The sequence below is a fragment of the Falco punctatus genome (assembly GCF_963210335.1).
Source record: "Falco punctatus genome assembly, contig: scaffold_25, whole genome shotgun sequence".
Taxonomy (NCBI): domain Eukaryota; kingdom Metazoa; phylum Chordata; class Aves; order Falconiformes; family Falconidae; genus Falco; species Falco punctatus.
In genome coordinates this window covers 1,105,448-1,111,588 of record NW_027660064.1, presented here as the reverse complement: position 1 = coordinate 1,111,588, position 6,141 = coordinate 1,105,448, and positions in this window count along the sequence as shown.

Below are 6,141 nucleotides of genomic sequence, written 5' to 3'. Positions count from 1 at the left end.
GCTGGTGGAGCAGCAGAACAGAAATTTGGTGTTGGCATCTGCCATAACCGGCATTGATAGCAGTTATGATGAGGTGTGAGGGGGGTACAGAGAAGTCCAGGCAATTCCTGCGCTCGAAAGTCCATCCCCAGTGTCACTGTGGGGACACTCCTGATGAAGCAGGAGAGGGCATGGCACTTGGGGGAGGCTCTGAGGCCTGGAAGACAGGGAATGTCTGTCCCATCTTCAAGAAGGGCAAGACCGAGGAGCTGGGAACTGCAGCCTCACCGTGCTGCCTGGGAAGGTGGCGGAGCACGTACTCTGGGAGCCATTTCCAAAGATGCTGGGGACAAGAAGTTGGGAGGGAGGAGTCAGCATGGGTTTGCAAAGGGTGAAATCATGCCGCACTGACCTGGTACCTTTCTAGCGATGTGTGAGTAACTGAGTGGACAGAGGAAGAGCAGTGCGTGTTGCTTACCTTGACTTTAGCAAGGCTTTCTCTGGCTTGTGCCCGAACAGTCAAGTTCAGGTTCAGGAACTTCCTGATCTCTTTCCAAAGAAGAAAGCAAGCGTGTTTCTTGATTTCTTTGCTCAGGTACATTAGAAACCCTTTGGGGTCAGTAGCTACAAGCAGGTTGCAGATCTTTGCAATCAGTTGTATGGAATAAACAACTCTGTTTCAGAAAATCTTATTATGCCAGTTGCTTTTTCCTCATGAGCAAATGTGTCAGGAGTTTCCCAGGTTTTGCTGTCTTCAAAATACCATGTTGAATTGTTGCTACAAAACATTAGTTTTTCAGTTACTCATTGGCAGAGTAGTGGTTGAGTAGTGCTGCTGCAGCACTAGTATGTCTTCCCAGTGAGTCCTGACCTCTGAAACATCCAGGCTTTTGCTTATAATTCATTGCTGATCGCTGCCACTCCGCTCCACTGATGCTCTGCAGAGGGAACATAACTCTGGTACCCTATAAGCACGCTGACCGCCTGTGTCCTGTTTTCATCCTGCCTTTACCTCAGAGGTACCCCTCGCCACACTTCCCTGGGTATAGAGATAAAGCACTTGTGACTAAAAACAAAGCAGCTGCACGTTCTGTGTGCCTAGAAAAGCCAGTGGTAAATGCTGCTTTACCGCTGGCTCCCAGCGAGAAGCGGAGGTTACTGGCTGCTGGGCAAACCAGCGTTAACATCGAGCACAGCAGCAAGGGAAAGCCCAGTCCAGTCATTCACTGCAGTGATGACGTGTCTGTTTTCTGGTTGCCAGTGAGAAACCTGCTCTCAAATGTGGGTGGCTGCTCCTTGCTGCTTGTTGGAAACAGCCCCCGCTACCCTGCAAGTGGTGCGGTGTCGTGGTTTAACCCCGGCTGGTAACCCAGTGCCACGCAGCCGCTCGCTCGCTCCCCCCTCAGCCAGAGGGATGGGGAGAGCTGGAAAGGAACGCAAAACTCAAAGGCTGAGGTAAGAATGATTTAATAATTGAAACAGAATAAAAATGGAAGAATAGCCACAACAGTGACAATAATAGTTATAATGAAAAGGGAGAGGGAAAGGAAGAAAGGAGCACGTGGTGCACAACGCAGCTGCTGGCCGCCCACCGGCTGATGCCCAGCCAGTCCCCAGGCAACAAGCCCCCTGCCCAGCCAGCCCCCAGGTACACAGAGAGCAGGCGTGCCGTCCCATGGCATGGAACACCTCTGCGGTTGGTTCGGGTCAGCGGACCTGGCAGTCTCCCCTCCCCAGCCCTTGCGCCCCTCCAGCCTTTTTGCTAGCGAGGCCTGAGGAACTGCAGTGCCTCACACCAAAGCCAAAAGACAGCACTGCGCTAGCCCCTAAGAAGGTAATTAACGCCATCCCAGCTGAAACCAGGACGTGCTGCTAACACATCTGGCAATACCCGAGCTCACTATGCTGAAGCAGAGCTGTATCCTGTTCCATAAAACAGGGAACTGATCTTCTGTGCAGGTGTCTATCTTCCATAATTTCTGTCTAAGCGTCTGGACCAGTTACCTAGCGTCGTAGTACCTGACCACGCGCTATTCGCACACAGCGAGGGCATGCTGAGGGCTGGTTGTTTTGGGTTTTTTTTCATTTTGTCTGTACAATGCAAACAGTGCAGGCAAATCGCATGTGACCAAGGGAATTTCAGCTTCTTCCTGCACCCCACTGCCAGTGTTCCTTGCACTCCAGAGCAAGGAGTTCAGACAAAGGATGCCTTTCTTAAGCAAGGCAGAAATGTATGAGACTTTGAACAACCAGCATGCCAAGAGATGTTTCCCACTACCAAACCACATCTCTTCAACTATGCCTATTAGTGGAGCTTTTTCTCTAACGTGAGCTTTGGTTTCTTTCCTATCCATCACACTGGTTACATATTGCCAGTAGCAGATGGTGTTGGCTCTTTGCACCTGCAAATGAAGTTGATTTTATAATTATCTTTCTTGACACAGTCAACCTTGAATTTGCAAATTGCTTTTCATTGGTAGTACCGCCTCTCCCTAAGCATAAGCGCTACTTTAACTGAGGTTACTGTGATAGCTGATCATTGTACTACCTATTAACTATGATGAATTAATAATGATTAGTTATTACTATTAATCACTGCTATAAGCACAGCAAGGACAGTGACTGTTAGGAAGACAAGCAGCACAGTCCATGTTTTATTCAGGATAATCTGGACCACACACTAGTTGGGCCTTTTGAGCACAGCTGTGTATCACAAACAACAAGGACAATATTCACTTTTATCTTCCTTGCAAATTCTGTTCTATTTGTAGAAACTGAGTACAAGTTCTGCTCCCACCTCACAGGCCCACCCCCAGATGTCTACAGCAATACCTTCATGTAGAATGGAGCTCCAGGCACCTTTACAAACAAACAAACAAGCAAGCTTCCTTCACATCTATAAACACGCGTGGCATCTACACGAATACTACTGCCAGTCACCTTCTTGCTGGTGAAGTGCCAATTGGCCATAGCCTTAGAGAGAGTTCACTTTTAACCTCAGGCTGTATTATCAAAATCCTGTGCATAAACCTGCGTTCCCTGTTGCAGGAATGAATAGACAGTTATTACCCAGCTCAAATGCTCCTCTTTAATGGCTCTTCATGAAACAGCATCATGCTTACCTATTTCTGGAGCATCCAGGCAAAAATAACCCTGTACAAAGCTAACAGTCCTCTCACAGCAACTAGGTAGCCACAGTAGAAATTATTTACCAAGGAATCCTAAATCGCACAGGCCCATTCCAGCTCCCTTTTCCACATAATTCTTCAGAGCAATCTCATCAACAATGTGTCTTTGTATTTACTGTTCATAAACTCTGTTTTGTGCTGCCCTCTAATTTTCAGGAGTTGCAGGGCTACTTCCCAGAAATACATCAATATCTCAGAGAAGCTGGGATTTAAAACCTGGTTTGGTTCTTGGCATCCACAATGGCGCTGAGCTTTCTCCCATCAAGAAAAGGACATACGTGGGGGATTTTTTGGCTCATCTATTTGGGGGCAAGGAAAAAATTGCTTTGAACATGGGCTGAATTTAATCTTCGCCTTATAAATGACTGGCTGTATTACATTCCAGCTTCATCCCTGCAACAAAATCCTGCACCTGTATTTTGCCATCTGTCCTATGAGGGGCCCGAGCCACTGTGAGAAAGACCAGCTTTCATTTTGCACATGGAAGACAAGATGTGTCGATGTTACAGGCATACAGACAGGAGCAAACAAGAGAAAAGTATGTACCAGAAGTGCAGGGGGAAAACGATGGATCACTGGCCTTTGCAATTTACCTAAACGTCCTTATGTCTAGATTATCTTCACTGATTAAGCCTTTCTTGGTGCTGTAGTAGAACCTTTGTCATTCTAGAAGTTTTTCACTTTAATAAGTTACTATGGCTCAGATGGTACATGGAAGAGTGCAGGGAAACTTCAGTGCTTTCATAAATAACGCTCAGCTGCTCAAAGGCCCAGGGTGATGAAGGGCATTGCCCTGGGTACATCTGTGTGTTGAAGCATGGCATTAGCAGTAGGGTAGCCTGGCAATTCCCTTTCAGCTATGAGCAATTCTGCTGGCACGTGCACTTTGCAGAAAAGCAAAACTGCTGACATACACAATGTGATTGTAGAGCATCATACACATCTTACCAAAAAAAAAAGTAAGGGCTCCCAGGTTGAAGTTTGTCTTTCTTACTGCTTTCTACACTGACCGGACTTCTAAAAAATGGTGGAATCAGAAGTTAGATAACACTCAAAATTACTGAATGGATACTACAAACTACGCCAGATGTTAACCTCTAGATAAAAAGGAAGCTGTCCCCTTCACCCATATAACAATCATCACTTACATTATAACAATAGCTAACTACCAAATATTTGAATTCTGTTCCATTTCTCATCAGAGACACTTTCCACTCAGATCCTGGCAATTTTAATTGAATGCGAGCTGATGACTTTTCGGGGAAGCGACCTTGAAAATCAGAAGCACAATTCTTCACAATGCTTCCCCAGTATAGTTACACAGAAGAATCTTAAGCCTTTTCAAAGGCCTCTTTGCACTTGTTAGACGTAAGCTGCCCTTACGCCTGACTCTTGTATCCAGGATGAATTAGAACAAGCAGGAGAAGAAACATGGCAAAAAGCAAGGCCGTTTCCGCTCAGCGTTGATGAGCACGCACTTCCATGCATTTTGCACTTGCAGTTTAATCATGGAAATCATTCTGCACACTCCTACTGCTAATGACCTGATTGTTAGGAGAAAGGTGGGCCCCAGTCCTATTGACTGTTTACATCTTAATGTGCCCTGGTTTTGAAATCTATGTCCAGACTAGCTGAGGTTCTAGGGTGTTACATTTCCTCTGCAGCATCACACACTTCCAATCAGCATCGGCTCTTTAGCCATAATCGCTTCCTGCCCTGGCTTCTGCTCGGCACTGCAACTTGCTGCAGAACAGAACCCCCCCAAACCTGGTCTGTGTGCATGAAATGGTATAGATGAAGTGGTATTTAAGTGGCACTTGGCAAGAACCGGTTATATTCATTGGAAATGCTGTGAATGGGTTTGAAATGGTTGTAAATAGGTTTTCACTGTTGCATGTTTTTTACTGGTCTTCTGCATGCATGTTGTTTTAAATGCAATTTTGACAATCTGTCCCCTGTATCTGAGGGCACTACGTCACCTGCATGTTCCATCAGTGCAAATACTGCAGATTCTTGCCATATGCCACCTGCAACTCTGGCCGCTTCACAGAAACGTCACAGCATTCATCTGCACACAGGTAGGTTTCTGTCGCGACGGAGGGAAGACACAGTCACTCAATATGAGTGATCAGCAGACTTCGTTTATTGTCCCTTACAGTCACCTTTTATGCCTTCCTATAATTAGCTCATACATATTACAAAAGTTAAGCTCATTATTGGTTAGTTGCCTAAATACCAAGCCCGCCCCTAGTTTCTCTTCTGTAGTTATCTGTTCCCACCTGCAACATTCTTTTCCCACCGCGATCTTCCTGATATTGTGTAACAAGAACAGCCAAGGATAGTGTATTTTTGCTTTACTTCAGATAAGCTGAGAGCGATGTGCATTTTTGTCCAGCCAGCTGGACTATGTCTATGAGACCTTTTTCAGCTAGCCAGTTATCCGCAGGTTTCCATCTGCATCATAAGCAGAGCTGAAGTCTGAAATTATACAAGTGAGAGTTCCGAAAGACTTAAGCGCAAAAATCCAAAGCAAGAACCAACATTTTAAAATAACATTTTATGATAGAAAGCTTCCATATGAAATTCTAGTGCCCTAAAATATTTCTTGGTAGGGAATGTTTTCTCACAATTACTCAGTATTTCTTGTAATATGAATGGCATGCACAATAATTGTATCTGTGTTAGAGAAAACTTCCCTATAATGGGCACTGCTCTAAAACCTGACTTTGTCCACATTCAACAGGTTTGTGTTCTGCTTGCTTCTGCTTTTTGTGGATTTCACTACTTCAAATCCAGCTTCTTTCATTTCTCCGCCTGTATAATCTCCGCTTGTTTCTATGCAGAGCACTGTAATCACTGCTGAGAAAATTGGCACTAAAGATAAAACTAAAGTACAAAACAAAAAGATGATGGTGGGACAACCAGTAAAGCTGTTTTGGTGGACAAAACCAGCGTATGCACATGCCCTTGTGCT